Raw genomic sequence first — 25,298 nt, forward strand, 5'->3', positions numbered from 1 at the left:
AGGTCATAATCGCAAATCCATCAATCAAAATTGTTAGGTGAACCCAGCAAGGTTCATAGCAAACCAGTGCAAGAAGGAGATTATGTACGTGATTGCACTACTTACACAGATTTGTATGATAATGCATACATTATATAATCCAGATTGTGGAGTTGCAGTGATGCGCCCTGCAAGAAGAACAGGTTATGCCTATCGAGTTGCTCACAGTAGCGCTGGAGCAACTCCACTACCCAGCACATATCACCAGAGAATGTCTTGCAGCATCAATTTCAGATGACTGGTTTATCCCCAATCTGAATGAGCATGTGACCAATTTTGTTACAAACTGCATCACGTGTCTGAAATGTACTGCTGGCCATATATTGAGAACGGTGAGAGGATGAATATCCCATCTTAATGAGCCATTTTGGCATTTGAATATCGATTATGTAGATATTATAATTATAACTAATAATTATAATTATAATTGGTTATTTATAGCACACTTAATACCGAGAGGTTTCTAAGCACAGACCCGGGGATCGAACCAGTATTGCTCTCCATTGTCTTGCTTCCAAGGCGAGCACATTCGCCCTGAGCTATCCTCCCAAGAACTGCTTCAAAATTGTAACTGCTACAAATATATGATAGTAGTCATATTCCCTTTTTCCCGTTGGATTGAAGCAGGTCCATGCACACATCCAGATGCCATATCGGCTTCAAATTCCTCGCAAGAGAGGTATTTCCTAGATAGGGAGTATGCAAAGTGATATGCTTTGACAATGGACCCCATTTTGTAAACAAAGTGTTCAAACACAATGTATCCCTATTGGGTATAAGACACAAATTCCCATCTGTCCACAAGCAAACAGGAATTGTGAGCACCTCAATGGCCCCTTGAAGGAATGCACTGCACAAATAAAAGATGCATTGCATACGAATTGGCTGCACTGCCTTCCTCTAGCTCTTTTTGATTTACAGAATAAGCCAGACTCTGACCACCACTTTACACCTCAAGAGCTGGTGACAGGACACATGATGACTGTGCCAATTGCCCCTCCCACACAGGCTAGAACTGATGCAGCGAATTCTGCTAATGTACTGGTAAAGAAATGCATGACTATATGATATAACTATTAACCTGTGTATCTAACAGTAGGCCCTTTAAGATGGGGTAGCAATACTTTGTGATGGATGGGGATGCAGAATATACTCAAACATCAATAATCAGACTGACTCAGGAAGTTGGCAAAGCACGTCTGTTTTATTTTCAATTATCTAAAACAGGGAGTATAACGAACATCAACAAACATCCGCTCAATCTTCTCACTCAATGAGTGTCATAAAAAATACAGTTTATATAGCAAAACTTTATCATTGATGCCAATCTACATGGCAAACACCAAAACCTACTTGGGAAAGTGATTGGCTTAAAGGGAACCTCTAGGTATACGTTGCATACTTGTTAGGGAAAGTGATTGGGTGTCTAACATCAGGTGGTGTAACTAAGCCGTCCTCTAGTGCAAGTAATTATGAACGTCATCAAATACACAACGTCCTATTGGTTACATAAACTATAGGGCTCTCTATTACGTGGCCCTCTATAATTGGTTGGCACCCTTGTAGCCCTCTGTAATATTCCACACACACTAGCAGCATGAAGGCTGGCATCCAGGTCCTGGTGGGCTGGTCATGACCAAAGTTTCCCACCTAATTAGCCTGCAATCTATCATCACTCTTGCAGTCTACCAGTCAATTAGCCCTTGAACATTGGCCTTGGAAATGTTCTCTGTGTCGGAGAATAAAAGGGAGCATAGGCATACTTTGTCACTTGATTTCGATACAACTCAGTATCTATTTTCATCCGACCATGTGACTGGAGACCATGTTTCAGAGCTTTTCTGTATTTAAAATACTATTAAATTGTGAACCTCTGTTTTCTTCAATGTTCTTGCTCCTCACCTCAGACTGAATGTGTTCTTTTCACACATTTTGTAACTACTGCATGAACATCCAGGCTCACGGTGGCCTTGACTTCCTGGTGGTGGACCAGCCAAGCCTTTCTTGAATTCACTTATGTCATTAAGTCATTTTCCAACTGCGCCACACTGAAAAGCCTTTCTGTTCAATGGGCTAAAGTGCGTTGTGGAACATCAATAGTGTATACATTCCTATGCCTATACGTTGGTGCATTGCTGCAATCTTTTCACTACGTAGCCAGCCTTAAGAATACTTTTTCTTACTTGCGTTTACTGCATCTGTACAATTGTAAAATGTCTTTGTATATTCTTCATCGTTTCTGTAGCATGAGCATCTTCATCTCGAGCCCAAAATGTTGCTCATCTTTATCGCTTTATCTTCAAATCTCTTAGAATGTTTACATTCTTCAGCCTCTTGTCTCTGTTCTGGACACATCATTGCTATTTTTCATGACATCATCAGCTTTCTTTCTTGTTTATTTTCACACTTCCTCCGGGATTTCATTCAAATGGCCATCATCTTGTCATGAGTGCATATATGGTTTCCTCAATGGGTACCTTACTTCCATGATTCTTTGCGGTATAGGTATTTTCACTGGTACTGCACATGTTGCACACTCTGGCTCCCAGCATATAGACAGCATATGGGCAGAGCTTTGAATGGGGGTACTTGGTTCCACCTCTACAACTAAATCTCTGAAATGTATCTCCAACTGGTTCAGGCGAGACAGGGGGGATCAAGAGTCACCAAAGACCTGAATGGACATATTGATGTAGAAAGGTTGTTACAGTCCCTCAGGCGCAATCCAGGGAATGAAGTTCGAACCTAGGTTCGAAGGACTTTATATTGTAGAAACAGCAACATCTTCCACAATTAAGGTAGCGGGAAGGAGAGCCTGCCTTCATTTGAGTGACATCAAGAAGTACTGCTGTGACGCCACTCTGTCCAATGACACGAACGTTGATGATAAAGAAGAAACACAAAGAACCTATATGAAGGCAATGAACAGAGCCAATCAGCAACAAGAGCAACAAGAAGCATATAGACTGAGTTCTATTTGATGTCCCATGAAGACTTTGAGCATTTCCCAAAGACTCTTTTGAAATACCCTAATTATCAATTATTTAAGGAAAACATTCCTTTTTATGAAAGTCTTTCTAGAACAATGTATACACTTATTTACTGATTTAGAAACAAGAAACTTCTTTTATTTTGTTTAATGAGCTTTATTGTGGACACTTATATTTTATGCACTAAAGACCACAAATTGCTGAACTGCACCAGTGAACAAGGGAAATACATATCTGGTTGCTGGTATAGAGGCCAGTCACAGACAAAATGGAGTGTATTTACCAATGGAGGATGGGTCGACGGATTGATAGTCTGCAAATACCTAGCACTCTTAGCATAGCCTGAGGAGGTTATGCAGAATACAAATAAAGTGTGCCTTGAAGCATGGCCTGAATACACAAACCTGCTCACCTGGGAAGTAGATGAGGGAGGACCAGCAACCATAATACCAGTGAATAATGCAATGCTGTGCTTCAGAAATAATGGCACGGTGAAAGTTGGAATTAACACAGTTTGCAGAAGCGTTTTTGACGTGCCAGGCATGAAAGTACGGACAACTGTATTAATGGACCACTATTGGGCTTGTGGTTCAAAGGCCTACATGCAGCTTCCACCAAATTGGGGACGTCTCTGCTCCATAGGGATAATAAGTACATCAGCACTGGTGGTGCCTCGGAGTGAGGTGCCGATTAGTGATTTCCGCCTAATGATTAAAAACATTTGAAATAAAAGGTATCTTGCCCTAAAACACACCCAAAAGTACATAAAAGGTCTCTTACCCTATAACGCACCCAAAAGTGAACATGTATTTTTGGTAAAATCAGTATAGGCCTACAATGACATAACAGAGGAACATAAACTGTTCCGCAGAACGTCAATGTTCTTTACCTCCTATCTTGCTCCCGGCTTGCAAGCAGCAACAAAGGCCAAATGGTAACAAATAACCAGTTGGGAGCTGTTGCAAACAATAAATGCAACTATAAAAGGGGTAAATGCAATCAAGGAAGAGTTGAGAACAGTGAGATTAATGACCCTTCAAAACAGGTATGTCATTGATCAGATAACGTCCCTGGAGGGAGGCGTTCTTGCTAAGATCGGCCCATCTTGCAGTATGCACACACTAGGAAACAATGAGTAGAATGGGTCCCTTAAAGAGGCTATCACAGCCTTACAAGAACTGCACACCAAGATTATGTCAGAGGTGGAAGACATTGAAGATGATGACTGGTTTGATTACCTGTTCTGATGGGTACCCACATGATTGGCAAACATATTCAAAATCTTATTGGCCTTAATGGTGCTGGTCCTGACATTGGTTTGTGACCTGAAAATAGCACTGAACCGATGTAGAAAAAATAGCAAAAAGGCACTGGAAATTACCATAATAATAATAATAATAATAATAATAAATGTGGATGCCAGTGTACACCAAGAGATGAACTACCAAGCATGTACCCGCTAGACTGTCCTATTGAACCTCCTGGAACATTGGAGGTCATTACGACCCAGGCGGTAAGCACACCAACTTTACCACCATGGTGTAAACTATGTTTACACCATGGTGGATGGCGGATTTACCGCCCCATTCCAAGGTGAGTGGGGCAGTAAATCCCCACTTCCCATTTTCCCTTCCCCATTCCCATTTTTGCCCCATAGGGCATAATGGGAGTGGGGAAGGCGCTAATCAGGCACCGTAAATTACGGTGCCGTAGTTGGCACCAAGGCGGTTTAGCGCCATGGATTTTAACGCCTGCTAAAAGCAGCCGTTAAAATTGGAATCAGGCGTTAAGGGTTAATGACGGCGTTAACCCTTACCGCCTGGGTCGTAATGACCTCCATTGTCTGAATGCCCCAATGATCCTGACCATTACACCAAATATTGGGTGGATTGTGAAGCTGATGGGTATTGCTGCTTCATGCATGACCTGTGGTCCTGAAGAATACGTAGCACAAGAAGGCAGCTTGAACGGGGGAGTCAGCAAAATAAGTATAGCCAAAGATGATTATTACAGAATGGGCAGAAGTATGGGCATGGTTGAAAATTTGACTCAAGGGGGGAATGTAATGATGCAGATGTATATGCCATTACTAACTTCTGTCCTGGCCCTACCCCATTACCTCAAAGGTGAGAGAAGTTACAAACTGAGACAGCCTTACGACGCCATGAACCTAGGGATGGCTGATAATATAAGTGAAACTGAGCTCCATGAAATAATATGCATAACCAAAGTGAATGTACATGCAATCTTCCATAAAAGATTAGTCAGAGCATGCAACTGTAAGGACTAAAAGTAGTTTGTAGAATGCACAACTAGTGTGCAGTATAAATAGTGCAACCCAGAATAAAGGGACAGGAGATTTCTGTGTACCAATAAAGGGACTCACTACACTGATAGGGCAGGTGGATTATAGGTAGATAAGATGCTGAATACATGGGTATGGAGATCATCGTATAGCAGACATACTAGACCAGGGGTCTCCAACCTTTACGTTGGCTAGAGCTACTTTCAATGGAGGGCCAATAGTGGAGAGCTACTTGCAGGAAATTTCAGGAGTGGGGGATGGCCATTAACATCGGAACTTGTACTCATTTCTTTAAACTGTAAATGTCCTTTTATAAATAGAGGGAATAACATATGCCTTCACGATTATGTTAATAAATTTAAAAACCTCTTTATTGCATTCTTTTTTATTAGAAGCTGTCTCATAAAAAGACTTTTACAATGTAGGAAAATTATTGGGACAGTCAATGTGAAGGCTGACACTGCATGCCATCCATCAATGCTCTGTATTCTGGTGTATAACTTGATACAGCATCTCAGATGGAGTCACTCAGATGCTCATCGGTCAGGCGGGTTCGAAATTTCGATTTGAGGAAGTTCATATCTGAAAATGCAGATTCACAGAGATAGGTGGAACCAAACAGAGAAGTCATTTTTAATGCTGCTGTGCAAAGGATACTGTACTCCATGTAATCAACAAGGCTCTAGAAATTGGTGTGAGAGTGTCTGCTTTTCAACTGAATGTCCCTTTGCAGGCTGACAATCTCCATTTCCATTGATAAACTGTTCAGGTTAAACAGCTCACTCATTTGTTCTGTAAATACACAAACATTTACTTCCATGAAGTGATTTGCAATGAACATCACACGCGGTTCATTCCTTTCAAAATCCCTAAACTGGTCACTGAACTCTTCCTTAAGCCTGCTCAGGTGCTTGCTGTATTTGTCAATGTTCAGGAGTTCAGGACTGGCTGTACTCTTTGTCAGCATTTGGATTACAGAAGGAAAATGATGCATTTCACCACTTGTTCACTGAAAAGGTTAAGTTTGGACTTAAATGTCTTTACTGCGCTTATCATGTCAGCAATGTTTTTACCTTTGCCTTGCAGTTCAGAGAATTTAATTTCTCTGTAAAATCTGTCAGAAATGCCAAATCAAGAAGCCAAAAAATGCTGCAAAATTGGCCGATCTCTTCATTTCTTGACCCCATGAAGACTAGCAATAGATTACCATTTGCGGCAGATAGTTCTTTCAGGAACATTCTGTGCTGTTTGGCCTTCACACAAATTGAATTAATAATTCGCACAACAGGGGCCATCACATGATCAAACCCCATCACTTGGCAAACATTGCCTTCTGATGGATGATGCAGCTGTAGTGCAATAATGGAGGGAAATCAGGGTCTGCTTTACAACACGTAACAAAACCAGAATGACACCCGGTCATTGCTGGTGCACCCTCAGTTGTTATTGCCACCAACTTGTTCAATGGAATTTTTGTTTTGACAAAATAATTCTTGACCTCATTGTAGATATCAACACTTCTGGTTGTGGATTTCAGAGGCAACAAGCACAATACTTCCTCTTTGTTGGTGAAGTCTTCAAACACCATTCGAGCAAACACTGCCAGCTGGGCAGTATCACTTGCACCAACTGATTCATCACACCAAATGGAAAAGAAATTGCATATGCTCAAATCTTTTTCTAATTGCCCCATCACATTGGCAGATAGTGCAGATACCCTCCTTGCCATTGTGTTTGCACCTAACTGCAAAACTGAAATGGCAGACATAATTTCACAGCAGTTTATTTAATCTTTTCAAACGGACTCAGCCACGAGAGCATTGCACCTTTCACAAATGCACCATCAAGATTTGTAGGCATTGTCGCAAAATGCCTCTTAACATTACTATTTTTTTTCCCATTGCAACTTTGGCACTGCATATTAAACACACACACTTCCCTTTTACGCTTGAGAAAAAGAAGTCGGTCTCCCACTCTTGATGGAAATTATATGTCTTCTACCTTTTGTTGGATGGTTCGCCTACTATTGAATCCATGATTTCAGCAAGTGTCGTTTGTACATTTCTTTTTGGACTGGACGTGCAATGAAATCTGCAGAGGATTTCAATGTGTTAGTATGGTTTTAAAAATAATTGAGCACACAAAGTTCTGCTTAGTCAAAAAATAAAAACCAGTGCCATTTTAGCACATTCACAATTCCTGCAAATTTGAACTTTGTGGCATGCACCTATGCCAAGTTACAGAATTTAGCCAAGGATGAAGGTCAAAGCCTACTTTGTTGACTGCCCTTAAACATCTTAAAGTCAAAATAATTGTTTGAAAAAATGATCATACCAGAAAAGTAATGTTGGCCCTGCTACAGTCAGTCCTCTATGAATAAATCTCTGATATGAATGGATGGTGAGGCTATCTGCCTGTCAAATCAAGTAATATGGGACTACATGAGGGCCAGTGCAACAATAAAGCAATTGTAGGTGACAGCATGGAGCCATGAACAAGCGCATCAGAACACACCATGTTGTCCCTAAAATCAATAACTCTGCCTCAATATAAGGGTGTGCAAGCCTGCATTCTAATGAGATTATTCTAATGACAATTCAATGTTGCAAGCAGTTAACTTTCTCCTTCACATCTGAAGCCACACTTAAGGACTGCTGTGAAAATGAGTCATCTCGTATCCCCCTACCCTGCCAATTTATCTTGGCATGGGCGCATGCTTTTTATTTGGTTACAGGGGCAGAAATTACATACTGAGGGAAGCGAGGGGGCCATCCCCATGTCAAAACCAAACCATGTTGGAGCACAGCAAGCAGCAAAATAGTGAAAAAACCCAAAACATGACAATTTAGCAACGGTTGCCTAACCAATTTAGCAACACCCGCCTAAAACTGCTGACCTATCTTTCCTCGGCATTCTGCTTTTGGAACCCTGCCTTTCCCCTCACTACTTCTGTGCCTGCTAAACAGCTTTGGCCTATCCAGCTCTCTCCTTCAACCATGCACTCAAGCATCAGTTGCCATATTGACGAAACAGCTTTCCCACTGTTAATTGAGCAGCACTTGCTAATTTTGCAAGATGCATGCTAACACTTCACTAAATCTCTGCCCAGCAAGAGGGTAGATGGAGGGTGGTGGCACAAACCCAGTTACGTCAAGTTAATTAAAAGCAAAGTACCCACACCTTTTTTGTTTTTATTTTTGGTGACAAACATGCAGAATATCCACAGGGGCAAAATAACACTCCCGCCCAGGCTCGAACAGGACTATACGGCAATGCCCGAACCTCAAACACAAGATTATAGTGTGGGCCAGTTTGATAAGTTACTTCACCATATGGCTAACAGTTTTGATCAGTGTTACTGGATAAGTCTTCGTTAAAACCTCCCTCATGGGTACTACTCAGTGTGTCCGAAAAGGAATGAAATGCCATTTGCAACTGTGGGCCACTTTTTCATTGGTGCCTGGAATTGACAAAAATGTATGCATATGAATGGAGGTACTAGCAATAAAAATGACCCCAGGATGAAGCATAGACAGTTAGCTATCATACTTAATGTTTCTGTTTCATCCTGGGCTCATTTTTAGTTACAGGAGCAGCAGGCTTAGACTCGCCTATAGGGCAATAGGCCCATGGCTGAACCAAAAACACAAAATGCTGGTGTGGGCCAGTTTTTGTGGTGAAAATGGCCTAGTTTCTGGGGTGAAAGCAGGCCAGTTTTGGGGGTTACTTCACTGTGTGGCTAGTATTTTTGCCCAGTGTTTCTGAAAATGTGCTCTTTAAAATGCACAATGTGCATCACATTTTATTTTAAAAATTCCCCCTTTGGTACTATAAAGAACAGTGTCACAAATGACATGAATATCCATTGCAACTGTGGGCCACTTTTTAATTGGTGCCGGAGCCAATTTTATGGGCCATTCCAACCCCGAGGAGCAAGAGCCACCTTCGGAAAGGCAAGCCCTGCTCATTTCAGTGTGGCAGGCTGAAACAGTGTCCGTATGACTGTCTTTCACACGGACACCGTTTACACACTCCCAGAGCCCTGCCGCTTTGTAATTTAGCTCCTGTGACATATAATGAGCCAATGGTCAAAACAGAGGCATTTAGCCATCATGTGTAATGTCTCTGCTTTGTCATGGGCTCATTTTCAATAATATAAGCTACTCTTACAAATGGCAGGGCTCCGGCGAGCAAGTCCTAAGAGGGCTTGCTCGCCAGAACTCTACCTTGCCATCTAAAAGTAGCTTATATGACTGAAGATGAGCCCAGGATGAATCAGAGACAGTAAGTATGATAGCTAAATGCCTCAGTTTCGCCCTGGTCTCCTTTCTGCTGTGGGTTGCTGCTGAGCTGGCTTCGCTCAAGCCTCCATCCTCGCCCCAGCACAGCTCCAAGCAGATCCAAAAAGATATTCTGGCAGTACAGAGTATCTTACTGTGCACCAAGGTGCTTTTAAATGAGAAAGCCCGGGCTAACCCCAGAGCCCAAAAGGAAACCACCACAGCCAATGGGGGCACAGCTTTCAGCAAGGAATTTGCTGTGGCCAATCACAGGACTCGTTCTATATGCTTTAGAGATTTGCAGCCCTGTAATTGGTTAGAGCACTTCCTTGCATCATTTTCTTTTCTTCAGAAGGTGAAGTGCGAGCTAGTGGTCACTCGCGATTGACCATTTGGTGACCCCTGTACTAGTCAAATAGACGTGGCTATAGGTCATAAATATGGAAACAGGAAGACAGAAGTGCAGCCATTTTCCTAATGCATAGGCTGCAACAGGTCTCAGAATGAGCAAGGCCTCAGAATCCAAGATGCTGAATTTACAAAAACACATGTATTCTAGAAACTCATGCAGAGCCCAGACAGTAGCACAGGGCCAGAGCCAAGGTCAGGAACAAGGAAGGGAGCAATAGATTAACAAAACGCACGCACAAGATAAAGGTTCCCAGGAAAGGAAACAGTAGACTCCCAAGTTAATCATTTTTAATAAGAGCACCAGCACCCATTGATGTCCAGGTGCACAAGATCAGTAAAGCCAAACGACTTTATAAACAGTAAATGACTAGCACCCCACGTCGCCACAAAGAACACAACACGCATGTCAGAATTAGCTAAAACCTTAATAAATAAGGAAATCCACTCTCAAGCATGGTACCTTAACACGTGATCCAGACATGAAGAACACTGGCTATTCATCATGAGCCAAACACAGATAAGACTCCTTCAGTACACAGACAGACACCAGATGGCACACAAGGCCAAGTACAAAGGAAAGGGAAGGTCTCATCGCCTTGGGATGACCAGGAGTATTCTTTAATTGGAAGTATGGCAGACTACGGAATTCTCTTCCCCCACTTATGTCTCACTCATATGTTGACATCTTGTCAAAGTGTCCAAGGTTGGTAAGCTAGACACCAACCAATGGGAAGTGCCCTTGCAACACTGCCTATGATTGATAATGCCAACCAATTAGCTGTCCTTATAATGATGTATTAGACATAGGGCCTCATTACATTTTTGCCGGTCTGGTAAAATTGCTGGTATAATTTTACCAGACTGGCAAAACACAAGTTTGCCAGTGCGGGCACTGGTTTACCTCCAGCCAAGAGCTGGAGGTAAATCATTTCCCTACCAGTAAACAAACGACCAGTGCCGGTAATTCCGGCAATCTCCTCCATGGAGTCCCATGAAATGGGGATTTACCACCCTTTCCGCTGCCTGTAATATCCCAGTAATTCCGGGACATCAGGCCGCAGAAACAGTAGGGTCAGTTTGCAGGTTTCCCTCCAGAACTATCAGTGGGATACCAGCAAATTTGTAATAAGGCCCATAGTATCTGTAACGGGATGGGTCCAGGCATAGCCATCAGATAGGCATAGACCAATAAGGTAACTAATGCCAGTGGATCCAACATGTAGTTTGAGCAACTAACCAACCATCTTCCCCATAGGTTTTGTAAACTGATAGTGTAATGTGACATCATCGCTGACATAGTCTTGGTACAAAACTTGCTTGCACTTGTTGAAAATGTTCAGATCTATGAGAACCAGATGCTAGGATTGATTGTTTGAATAAAGCTTGGTTTTGACATGCACCTGAGTCCTCCATCATTGAGTATTATTCTAATAGTGTGATCTTGGACACACCTTTACACAGCACTTAGAGAATTAGCTCAGTCACAATGTAATCATCTGTTGGTTACAGTGAAAATCAAAGAAGTATTTGTTTAAAGTGGACAAGGTGAAGAAGGGAGGTTACAACTGGGCAGGCAGAATAGGGGCTAAGTGACGAGCAATCAGATAAGACACTGTAATGCGTGTGCGAAAATGATCTAACAAAACATGGTGCCACTGTGTGTCCATTTTGGACATTCATTTTCAAAACAGCAATGGAAATCTAGGTTTCTGTGAGCTCAGTCAACAGAAATGGATTCTACGACAGTTGCAATATGTATATTTGGAAGCATATGAGCTCATTATGGAGGATAGTTGGTGTATTGTTCGATCAACGACGCGCCATGAAGGGAGTCAGAGTTGTGCAGGTGCAGTGTGCTGGGAACGAGCGCGTTGGAGACAAACTGGGCTTTTTCCACTATTAACTGGAATTTTCTGCTCTGTGCTCCCCATGCTTGCTGTCCGTCCTTTGGCCGGAGTCGGTTGTCAACCTGAGGTGGGCGGGGACTTGTGCCCCCTAAGAGAAGAAGTATCTAGGTAGTAAACAGAATTGGAACCCCGAGTGATGAAGTCTTGCTGAGGGGGAGGACGCTACACTCCAGACCCCGTTAGTACATTTGATCTCTATCTGCCCACCTGCCCTGGGACTGGGTAGTGTTGTATTGGTTGAGATGATGTCTTCTTCTTCAACTGCACTAACGGTGATGTAACTTTTCTATTTTTCACTTATGTATGCATTTATGTATAACCAAATCAATTCATTTTCAGAGTCATTTGTAGGTCTATATATTGTTTGAATAAAGGGCCTTTAAAGAGCCAATTATATTCTAACTATTGGTCTAAGTGTGTGTTATTGCCTCCCTGAGTCCAAGAACTTTTGGTCGGTGTAATAAGGTGAGTGGTTCTCAATCCCTTACATGTGACAGTCACTTTGAGATATTCAACTTTAGGTAACTTGCTCCTTCTTCAAAGAACTTCTTTTCAAGGTCTTGCATCAATGGGAACAAATTGTGCATCACTTCCGTGCCTTAACTGGGGATTAAGGGAAGAAAAATAGTAATTTGCCAATATGTCACCTCTAACCTTTTACACTGCTATGTTCCCATAGCTCCCCAAATCAGTTACAAACATGTGTGCTACATCTTTCTATGTGAATTAAGGAAATCCTAGAATCCCTCAGAGGGAAAATATACATGAGAAGGCTGACATTACTAGCAAACTTCCATTTTGGCTGGCATGAGTTTATAAATCAAATTCCAGAAGTGGCCTTCCTTCCATTTAGCATCAGAGGCCAGGTTATCTAAATTTTGCCTTTGTCAAAAATGGAGCAAATGAAAACAAATGTATAGCTTCCATCTTAGGGAATAGAACAAAGAGAACCAATATGGTTCAAGTATATGGGGATTTGTCATATTATATTGTTTACAAATACTGAAAGATTTGTTATTCTGTAGGCTTTTGGTGCCACCTACTTCTACTCCCATGTGTGGAGTTCTCACAAAAGTAAGATTGATTCACATGGAAGATCATATAAGGGTCAACCCTATGTCATTAGTGCTCAACATCTGGACAAAACAAAAGATGACATTATGGCAATTGTTGGTATTCAATATGTGGCAACATCCTCAAATGGGTACCTTGGATTAAGCATGTGCCCATGAATTTGCTGAAGGTCTCATCATTACCTGTTTTGAACATCCTAGAATGGGTACCTTGGATTAAGCATGTGTCTACGCACTTGCCGAAGGTCTCACCATTACCTGTTTTGAACATCCTCAAACGGATATCTTGGATTAAGCATGTGTCCACAGACTTGCCAAATGTCTCATCATTACCTGTTTTGCACATCCTAGAATGGGTACCTTGGATTAAACATGTGTTCACGGACCTGACGAAGGTCTCATCATTAGCTGTTTTGCACATCCTAGAACGGGTACCTTGGATTAAACATGTGTCCACAGACTTGACGAAGGTCTCATCATTAGCTGTTTTGCACATCCTAGAACGGGTACCTTGGATTAAGCATGTGTCCACGGATTTCCCGAAGGTCTCATCATTAGCTGTTTTGCACATCCTAGAACGGGTACCTTGGATTAGGCATGTGTCCACGGACCTGATGAAGGTCTCATCATTAGCTGTTTTGCACATCCTAGAACGGGTACCTTGGATTAAGCATGTGTCCACAGACTTGCCGAATGTCTCATCATTACCTGTTTTGCACATCCTAGAACGGGTACCTTGGATTAAGCATGTGTCCACGGACTTGACGAAGGTCTCATCATTAGCTGTTTTGCACATCCTAGAACGGGTACCTTGGATTAAGCATGTGTCCACAGACTTGCCGAATGTCTCATCATTACCTGTTTTGCACATCCTAGAACGGGTACCTTGGATTAAGCATGTGTCCACGGACCTGACGGAGGTCTCATCATTAGCTGTTTTGAACATTCTAGAACAGGTACCTTGGATTAAGCATGTGTCCACGGATTTACCGAAGGTCTCAACATTACCTGTTTTGAATGACCCGAGGCACCTTGATAAAATAAGCTCCTTTAGGTTGCTATATAGACACGTGAAAGAAGAGAAGCAACGAGGGAAGTTGGCCAACAGAGCTCTAGAAATTATTATTACAGCAATGGATAGTTGGCGCCAATGCATAGCTTGGACCCCAAAGCTTCAATTACACATATTGATAACGCTGACATGATTTAATTGATTTGGCATCAAATCAATGACGGTGAAGTGGACAGAGGGCACAGTGGTTGACACCTTCGATTCCATATGCCCAGGACCAATTGAGATCCGAATGCATGTGTTTTTCCCGTCCCTCGTGTCATTGTCCAAATTATTAAATGACACATGTTCTTACAGTCTACACCTGCTCTGTTATTTCTGTTAATTGCTTCATCATTGTCACATGGGTTCTTATAAATTATTTAAGATCAGCACTTTACTGAAGGCCTTTTTGGGGATAATAAGTTAACTAACATATGGTAATTCTTATTTTGTTTTGAAGGATGTTATTCCAATTGTCTCACCAACATCAGTCATATAGGTTTTATTGTTTTTAGATTACCATTTTACCAACAAACAACATTTTTAGATAAGTAGGTGGATATTATGCTGTCGTTTTTCATTGCTATGTATGGTTTTATATTTATCAATTGTGATTTCATGAGTAACCTTATTCTGCGTAGAAATGAATTGATAATGAAGTGTATTTTGCTCATCCATATTTTTCAAATAGATGCAAAAAGTGCTATGCAAAAATTAACCCCAAAAGAAATCTGGTGTTTCAATCAGAGATGCCTTTCAACATTACATTTTTATAGTTCCTTTCTACCCTCTAATAATGTTTTAACAGAACTGATTTCGAAAACCACTTATAATGAAAATGTTATTACCCTACATAACCAATTTACACCTTGTGAAATGTTACCCCGCATTTCTATTTCTATATGTTGTGGATATGGTGTGGGCATTACCTCCAGAAATGAAAAACAGAGTAAGAGGTAATTAGTAATTATACTTGTTCCAAGTAGGGATACTTTCATTGTCTTACCAGCAGATCGGAAAACCTCTGTTGAAGCAGACCAGACAGTGGTGTTTTGTGATTAAGCCTATCCCCTGGATCGTGCGCTTATTTTGCGTTTATCACACTGCTTGAACTTGCCTACAGGGCATGGGCCTATCCACCACACTTGGCCCTGCCTATCAAACCCAGGCCCTCGCGTGTTCCCTGTCAGAGTGTGGGCCTCATTACACGGAAGGCGGTAAGGGTTAGCGGTCACCGGTAATGGCACCGGTGACCGTTAACCCTTACCGCCTTACTACGAGGTCCCTTTGCGGGACCCGACATTAACGGCTGGTGTAGAACAGCCGTTAAAGTAGGGACCCGCAAAGGGACCAGGGTGCTAATTACGGTACCGCAATTTGCGGTACCGTAATTAGCACCTTTCCCATTCCCATTATGATGGGAATGGGGAAGGGCAATGGAGGAAGGGGGAATTACCGTCCGCCAACCTTGGAATAGGGCGGTAATTCCCCTTTCCTCCAAGGTGGTGCCGGTAATTTACCGGCATGGACCAAGTTGCTAATAGCACCTTGGTCCACCGCCTACCGTGTAATGTGGCCCTAAAACTCAATGGCTCAGCAGACAGGTGTAAAACTGAAATGCCTGCTTTGTATATTTTTCACAGCATTCATGTGGCCTACTTATCTCATCATATTGAAATGAGCTATGTTCTGGCTGACATGTATGGGCAACTCTCCTGCCACCCAGTTTTCTTGTGCAGGTGATTTGCCTAGGCCAGCATTGGCCATCGTGTATCTTGGTAGGCACAAGGAGGCAGTGAACCACACCATTGTAGCACAACCCTTTGTCTATCTGTGCCGCTGTACAATTAGGCACACACATTAGTATGCGCAGAACAGACAAAGGAGAAACAATAGTAAGAAGGACTAAGGAGTAGTATCTAGACGAGGCATATACAGAGTTGGAAGATGAAACAGAATAGGAGGCGAGTGACCCAACTCGGGAATGAAAGCAGATAGTAGTAGCCATTACATGACAAAGAAGGTATCTCCAAAGGAACCAGACATACCTAACATTAAAATATCCTAATGTTCCAGTTCCTTTACACAGCACCAAAAATACATACACATTCGACTGGACCACCAGGAAGATGTTCATATTGTTCATACGTTCCTCGTCCTCAGGAATAATACAATTTCTCTAGATTGAACCAGGTACTCCAGGTTATATTTCTATACAGTTTTTCTTATAAACTGTGGTTTTCACACTCTCCAAAGTCCTCTGACCCTCTGACAGTTTACTTCTCTTGGTCTTGAAGGGGCCTCAACCCATTCGGGTTTGCTAGATTCCCGCAACCGAGATGGCTCAACCAACCTTGAAGGTTACAGTCTATTTGTGTCTCAAGAGTCCCCAAAGTCCTCTGGCTTTCTATTAGCTTTGTTGCTGGATTAAATAGAGCATCTGCCCACTCAGGCTTATCAGGATCCTGTGCTTCCCCAGCCTTTACAATCTCTTAGCTTCTTGGGGCTCTCCAAAGCCCTATGACCCTCTATTAGGCTTGCTTTCTCTCTGCCCGGGTTTATCAGGCTCCCGTGACCCAGTAATAGTCAGTGTTTGGATCTCTCAATTGCATTCTCTCACCTGGAGTGTTTGCTTTTCTTCTGTTGCTTGTCGCAGCGGCAAATGCACTCCTCATGTGAAGTTTGTGGATTCCCGGATCCCCTTTACAGTCTGGTCTTAGTATCAGTCATTGGGCCCCAGGCTCACCATGGCGTTGTTGTGGTCACGCTACCAGATGAGACGGCTGCTTTTCCATCTCCGTCTCTCTCCCGACCATGGCTTCCCGGTCAGTTAGAACTTCAGTCTTCTGGCCTCCAGTTAGCAATTTTCTCACCCGCCACGGTACTGTTGGCAATGCGGGCTAGCTGCACCCCTTCAGGATGTCTCTTCCTCAGAGGCTGTCCTCTCCATAAGAGTCTTCCTCCTCTCTATGTAGGAGTTTCTCCCGGATTCAAAGTTCCTCTTGGTTTTATACATGCTGTCACAAGCAAAAGGAATGGGCCGTTTGTTGACTGTGGTGTTTAGGAGAAATCCAGCATTACATGAAGCCAAAGAGATAGAAGAAATGTCACAAAAGTAACAACAGTCTTTCCAGTTCCCATATAGGCAGATGGCACACTTTGGACTGGGAGATCCTTTTCAGGAAATAAGTCCTTGTCCCTGAGAGGGAGTCACTCCCTGGGAGGTCCCACGTGCCCAGACCCTTCAGAATGTTCTTACTGAGCAGGTTCACCTCCCTAGCCCCAAATGGGGTGGCTGCCCTCTGGGGAGAAGGGACACATTGCCCACAAATTTCACAGAGGTCTTTTCCACAAACAGCATAAATGAAATGTTAATTTGAACAGAAACTCTCAGAGTTGCCATGGTTGTTGTGCAGAGTGGTAGAGTGCAATGTGGTTGTCACTTATTGTGACCTACAACGCTGCTTTTATTTTTTTTTAGCAGATACCACTTGTTTACCTCTATTCAAACAGACCCTTTAAAACTTGTGCTAATGTTAAGGCTGACTTGTATTTCTTTCTCTCATGTTAAAGAGCCTCTCTTTCTGCTTTTTCGAATGCCCATTTCAATCGTGTGTTTCAGTTTCTATGGGGTGAGGATGCCTCTCTGACATAGAGATGTTAACATAATGAACTCAGAATGTACCATGGAAAATATGTGGGTTGTTTGGATGTCTGAGGGCTAATTCCCATGAAGTGTTCAATACATTTTAATTCAGGCTAACCCTTAACAACAATACGCGTGGAAAAGATGAGTGTTGATCAAAATTGAAGTGTTTAATACAAAAATTGAAGTATTTAGTAAAAAAAAATAAAATCCTCTACCAAAGAGAAAACCATGCAGAAACTCTCTGTCTGAAAATACAAGAAATTAACAGCTGAACAAGTTTCATCCTTTCTACTGTGTGGGATGTATTTACCCATGCATCCGAGCCCTACCTCAAAACTGTGCAGTACTGACATGGAAAACATCATGATGGCCAGAGCTTCCCAGAAAATGCACAGGGAAATGCATGAAGAATAGGCTGCCACTCATTTTTGCCGATGTTATGGGCACAGAAGGAAACTGCCTAAAACCACCATTGGACTACCCACACAGTAGTCTGAAACCATTGGGAATGGCAATGCTGATTGCCAAATGCAACCTAGAATTGTGGGGAATTCATTTTCTTAAATCCCAAAAATGGGTGCAGTACCAGTACTCACCACTATCCAAAAGCCGGCAGTTTAAAACCACCCTGTGTTTCTCTGAAGGCAAGCCAAAGTGCCTATTCAAACATTGCAATATGTGCAAAATATTTACTGAACACCAGCAGACATTTGGCAGAATGGAGTGTTGTGTGCCTACAAAATCTGGGAAATGAAGAGCCCAGAAAAATGCTTATAACAAGACTGGCTGCGCTGTGGATTTCAGCAGTTTAAGTTGCATTGGACTGAAAGACACTACAAATCTAAATGTTCAAATTGACTGAGTGACCTACTTTTGAGTGTCACATAGGTTGAAATTGTTTAAATGTCATAGTTTTGCACTTAGACTCAGCATCCTAGCTGCATGTGTAAAATTGCAAGTTAAGTTAAAAAGCAACAAAAAAACCTGCCAGTTAGCTGAAGGTCTGGCTTAAGGAACTTGATTTTGCTTGACAGCTACCCCCATCAGGAGTGAAACTTGAGTCACCACTGTGTTCCCAGGCCAACCTTCCTTTTGCTGCCCACACTAAGGATATGCCATCTATCTGATAATTGAATTACCTGTGCTCTGCAGGAGAGTGAACAAAGCCCTCTTCACTCAGGCAAAGGTTTTTATTACCGCAGTCGTAAAATGTAGCTTCCTCTTGGCAGGAGCTGGGAGGGGCACTGCCTGTGAGAGCAAGCTGGCTTGGCAGAACTGGATTAACCAGTATTTCTACCTTGTGCTGAGAGAAAACCACACCCCTTTGGAGCCAGAACATAACTTTAAAAAGATGAATAACTCATAGTACGGACATGTGAAAATTTTATAAATGATACCATAATTCTTGTGATTTTTCTGCCCACAGTTTAAGAGGTTTTTAGAACCGGTGGTATGTTCAGGGGGGTTTTAGCGGAAAAGTGGATATTACTCTAAATGTATGCATGTTAAAAATCTGAAACTTCATCAGTTAATGTCCCTACTCCCTGCACACATGTATGTAAAGTTGGGTCAATGTCAGAAAGTGAAAAAACAGTTAAAAAGTCAATTTCTGAATGCAAGCTCTTAGAAACAGCAGATTTGGACAGAGACATGGCTAAATTCAGCCACACCATGTATATGTAATTTCAAACAACTGTGTAACTCTGAAATATGTCTTTTATTATCAAATATAGAATGTGTGCAATCTGACAGAGGAGTGTCCTATCTGCAAGCCATAAAATGACATCCCTCTGACTCACAGTTCATTCCCCAATCAAATGATAAATGGAAGTTTGACCAATTAGAAGCTGAGAGAGAGGTAGGGTCAGTGATGCTAGAACACACCCACATTCTAAACACATAAAAGCAGACAGACAGGACAGATAGGGACCTTCAATTCCATTTGCTGCAACGCGCTCTGCCGGACCATACAACATCCAGAGATCCAGACTTTACCTCCATCAAACCTCCAGAGAGCCAAACTAGAGACTTCAATCTATCCAGAACTAGAGACCAGACCAGAGGGAGAAAGCAGTGCTGTTCCCAGAGAGAAAGCAGTGCTGTGCCCAGAGAGAGACCCGAGCCCAGTCCAAAACCCTGACCAGATCCATGGCGAGGCCCATTTCACTCAAGAATATAGTGTGAGTACCTAGAAAACTGTGCAGAACCAATCTCTTAGTTAAAATAATATAATTCAATCTATTTAATCTAAGTAGAACTGCCTCCTAACTGTCACCTGTCATTTGTAAAGCTGTCACCTGTCATTCTAGCTGCAAAAAGCTGCACTTGTCTTTTTGAAACTTTAAAATTTCAAATCTGAAAAACGACCTTTATTTAATCGCTCATATCTCCGCAACCGTTTGTGCTAGAGACTTGCAGTAACTTTCATTTTGAAGCTGAGATCCTAGGCTTTCCTAGGACCCCAAAAGGATAGAGATAGTCCTTGTGGTTCCTCTGTAATAGCGCTCGGCGCATCCGCGAATTTTACCGCGATTTGCAATTTCTTCACGTGTAAAAAGACAGCAGTTTTGCTTTTCCATTTGCCAGAAATTCGTTTAACCTGCTAACTATCCCTGCCCCATTGCTAGTGTGAGCCTGGACTAATATTAACTAGATACCACTCACCCTGAACCTCTGAAAGGGAATTAAAAAGCATTTCCAGCATATTTCTCATCCATTGCTAGCACATATCAAAGCATTTGGGCCTGTGTTTTCAAAACTCCTATCTGTTTTCTGTAAGCTTGCTGGGATTGAACTGAATCACATTTGATTGCATTTCTGAGAACTGTGTGCTTCCTTCCATTTCCTTGCCTTGCATCAAGGGGGGGAGGGGATTGCCAGAGAAAAGTGATTACATTGTTTTGTTGAAATCATATTGAGTATTTCTATACTGCATTTCATTCATTCAACCTTGCATCCATTTGAACTCTATAAAGCATTTTGTACCACCTTCTTCTTTTGTTCCTATTTACCAGTGTGCTACCTTATCCATTTCATGTCCACTCATTAGTGATTATAAGAAGTGTGTTAGTGCCAGATTCTCCGTTGTTAATCTTCATCATATCAGATTAAGTGTGCTATTCAATTATTAATTTATTATAAAGCGTGATATAATATATATTGTTTAAATTATCAAATAAACCTTTTAAACTTGCAAAACAGAACTACTTCTTGGCTCAGTGGGGTCAGGGGGATTCCAAGAGAGGGGTGTTATATAGGGGTAGTCATCCAGAACGCATGAACTGGACCTAAAGATATATCAATAAGGGTTTTCATTCAGTATTATAGACTAGGCGTTGACTTAGCTGTAGTGTTGAATTGAATCCTCTTACAAATTGGGGGCTCGAGCCGAGACGTTGGGTTAGATTTACCATTTGTGCAGCTTAATACAGTGTGCTAACTGACGGGATACATACATCCGGTCGGATCACCACGCTGCATTACGCTGTGAAGCATTCCTCAGAAGGGACACTCCAAGAAAAGTTCTGTTCTGCAAAAATAAAATACTAACTTCTGTAAGTCAGGACAGAGACCAATCTCTAGAATGACGACCTTGGTAGATATGAAAATAGCCAGAGAGCACTTCTTACATAAGTTATTTGTGAGAGGTGAGTGGACTCACCAGGACCAAACAGTCTGGTTGCAGGCCATCACACAACAGGTCACTGAAACAGGGTCAGATATATATAGAGATCAGGGTCCCTTACATGTGGCCCTGAGTGAACTATATATGGCGCCTAAAGCCAAAGAGGAACACAATAAGATTGCCAGGATAGCAGCATACCTGTACCTATACGTGGGAGACATGCAGGATAGATGTGCTGAAAGCCAAAATCTGGCAAATAGGCAACAGATGGCATTACAGAAGGCCCAATCTGATCTGGACTCTTCTGAGCAGAGGCTGCAGAGGAGCCAGGAGTCAGAAAATGACAGCAGACGGTACATCACTAAAATAAAGGAGGATATGGATATAATGCAACAGGAAAAGGCTGACCAGGATACCAGATTTCTGGCCCTGCAGAAGGAGCACCAAGACAGTTTGGACTCCTTACTGCAGAGCCAGAAAAAGCTGGAGCAACAATTAGACTTTAACAGGGCATGCACGGAGCAGGTAGCCACCCTGCAAAGTCATCTAGATAGAGTGAAGGTAGAGAGCAACAAGCTGATTTTGAAAGACCTGGATACCCAGGCAGAGTTTGATGAAGAACGGCAGAAAGCTGGTGCCCTTCAAAGGCAGAGGGACGACCTGGCGGCACAAATGCAGGCTCTTAGTCAGGAAAGAGACGCCTTAGGCCAGGAAGTCTGCCATTTAAAAAGAAAAATGGAAGAAAATCACCTGGCCCACCAGGGACTGGGTGATCTCCAAAAAGAACACCAGAACTTGTTAGAGCACACCAGGAGGGTGGAGGATGCTCTAGCAAGAAAGGAGCAGGCCAATAGGGACACAGCTCAGGAGGTAACCCTCCTGCAGCAAAGACTGGCCCAGTTCTCCAGGACCAACCAGGAAGCACAGAGGGAAAACGAGGCCCTCTGTGAACACAATGATAGGCTCCAACAACAGGTAGCGATGCAGGAGAGACTGATAGAGTCCAGTAAGGCCTTAACTGAGGAACTGAAGGCACAAATGCAGGCTCTTGCATTGCAACAGGGAGCAGGGGCGGATAGAGATGAGGTTCGCTGGGAAAGGGAAACTCCGGAGCATAACCTCAGGAGCCCTAGTACCAGAGGCCCTCATACCTCTCAGTCCCTGGACTCTGCCACCCCCATGTTCCCTGGCGCACACGAGCACAGGGCCACAGGGATGGCAGATTACTATCCAGCTAAGAGTATGGGGCTCATAGGCCAGTACCACCCAGGAATGGAGGGGTGGGCATCCGGGTATGGGCACCCAAGTACAGTACAGTTCATTGGGGAACCCCAGGAGAGTAGGCCCCTTAAGGGCATCCTGAAAACCTCTGCCCAGTTAGGTCAGTGGGGAGGGTACCCATCAAATCCTGGCAGCAAGGAGGAATCTGAAGACTCCTCTGAACTGCGCAGGACACAGGAGACCAGGTCCCCACATTCTGCCAGCCATTCCCAGGCTCGCAGAATCCGGGAAAACCTGGAAGAACAGACGGGAACCTCTGGGAGCAGTGCCTCTGAATCCGAGGATGAATGGACAAGGGTTACTCGAACCAAAAAGGCCAATAAGGCAAAAAGGGCCTTGCTTAAGGACCCCTTAAAGCAGATTAAGGCGATCAGGAGCGTCATCACGCCTTACCATAAGAACGCTAAGTATTCTGTTTGGGAGCACTTAGAGTTGTTTGAACAAATGATGGAGACTTTCCAATTGAAGAACAGCCAAAGCTGTATTCAATATGTAAAGTGGACCTTCTCCCCGGAATACTCCAGTTTCTTTGCGGGGCTGGAGGACCAAAATCATTTAAGATGGTCCACCTATAAGGTGGCCATCTTGAAACATTTTTCTGTTCACAGAAATCCTCAAGAGGCTCGCACGGCAGCCTACAATTTGCAATGTGGGGAGGATCAGGCCCCACAAGAATTTGTGCAGGAGTTAAAGCGGGCTTTTGCACAGACCACAAGAAGGGTGCGCACGGATAGCAGGGAATTTATTAATACGTTTTTCCATGCCTTGCCCAAATATATCATGACCCAGCTCGTGAGGGATTTTCACGAGAAAAGATCTTTAGACTGGGTCATTGAACAGGCTACCCGGATCTATGAGGTGCAGAAACCGATAGATAGCAAAAGTAATGCCCAGAAAAACCCCAAAGCCAACAGCACCCCTGCTGCTGCCAAGGTGGCAGAGGTAAAGGTCACCCCCGTTTTGGATTTGGAGATGGGGGGGCCTAAAAACCTACCTGCACCTAATAATGCTAGGCCCAGAAGGTCTTCGGGCCAGTCACAGACAGGGAGCCAAGGAGGCAGCCCCACAAATGGGGTCCCTCGCTCTCCTGATTATGTAAGTCCCCGTTACAAGGGAAATCGACCCATCCTGGGTTATGTGTGGACTCCTCCAGCCCAAGGGGGGGGATCCAGACAAGCACCTAACCCAGGGAACTTCCCTCCAAACTTCCCACAGGAGGGCAGAAATTTACCAAACCCTGGGCAGAACTTTTTCCCCAGATATCCACCCGACTTCCAGCCCCAAAACCATCCATCCTTCTTTCCCCAATTCCCTGAGCCCAGACCACTGAATCCGGGAGAGGGGAGGCCAAGGGTGGAGGGGTACCCAAATCTTCCCAACCCGGGGTATTACCAGAGGAGGGACAGCTACCCTTCCCGGGATCAGCCCAGGGGAGAAAACAGGGCCCCGTATCAGCCTGAGCGGGTTTCCCAGTTAGAGCGCCAGGTTCAAAACATGGCGCGGGATATGGGTCACATACTGAGGGCTCAGCAGAACCCTCAGATCGGCATGCCGGCGCAGAACGTACCCAACTCTGGACCTGGTGCTCCAGAACAATGACGGGGGCAGCACCCCGATAACTCACCGGTTCCCAGGGAGGAGGCACAAGGGGAAGGGGGGTGTAAAGCCTTGGAGGAAGCTTCCTTCCTCACTTGTAAACAGCCCCTGGAAACCCAGGAACCGGAAACAAAATCTCTTGCCCCTGAAAGTCTGCCTCCTAAGGAGCAGAGGGGGGGTAGGAGAAACAAAAGACCCAAACAGACTCAGTTTGAGGAGGAGGTACAGATCTTCCAATTTGAGGGAGAGGGATCCTCAGAGGATCCTGGGAAAAGGATCTTCTCCTTCAGAGAGGGGGGAACTCCTCCCAAAGAAAAATGGGTCCCTAGGGATGCAAATCCAGACTGGGGAGATGTGGAGACTGAGCTACCGCCGCCCACTATCTCATCCCAGAACAAACAGCAAGAAAACCCCCTGGTTCAAACCCATCCTGGTGACTGCCTCCAAAAAGGGGGGGGGCGGCCCAGAACCGGAACCAGGGGAACCCACAATGGCTCTGATCTCCTGTTGCCAACTTTTTCTTTCAGATTCCCAAGGCTCTCCACAGAATTCTGCCCAAAATTCTTCTCTCGCGATGTCCAAAACCAGAAAGTTAGCCCACCAGTTGTCCAAAAATGTACATTATCTGTGCCCCCTTGAGGAGAAGGAGGGAAGATATTATGCCCCGGTACAAGTACAGGGACAGGGTACAATTTTGGCACTGGTGGACACTGGATCTCAAGCTACCCTTCTGTCCAGAAGGGCCTTTGATGAACTGAATGCAGGAAGGGGAGAGAATTACCAAATTCCTCTCACCTCTCTTCCTGGACAACTGCAGAACTTTGACGGGAAGGAAATTCCCGTCGAGGGGACGGCAGATTTGGACATTAAAATTGGGCGACATAAGTTGAAACACCCGGTCATAGTTGTGACCCCAGAGGGCACCCCTTGTTTACTAGGGAATGACCTCCTGAGAAGGTTGTCACCCCTAATAGATTGTGTAAACAAGGTCCTCTGGACCCAGACTAGCCGACCAATAAAATTAAAACAGAGTGTCAACCATGTTAGTTTAAACGGCACCTGCCACATGGTTGAACAAAAATCTGACC

At 43.6% G+C, this 25,298-nt stretch overlaps 1 protein-coding gene across 1 annotated transcript in view; it reads left to right on the forward strand.

Annotated features, from left to right (window-relative positions):
* GPC3 (glypican 3) overlaps window positions 1-25,298 on the forward strand; it is a 3,708,166-nt gene that overhangs the window by 3,368,593 nt on the left and 314,275 nt on the right. The window lies entirely within an intron of this gene.

Source organism: Ambystoma mexicanum, chromosome 5p (genome assembly GCF_040938575.1).
Source record: "Ambystoma mexicanum isolate Mex_15411 chromosome 5p, UKY_AmexF1_1, whole genome shotgun sequence".
Lineage (NCBI taxonomy): Eukaryota > Metazoa > Chordata > Amphibia > Caudata > Ambystomatidae > Ambystoma > Ambystoma mexicanum.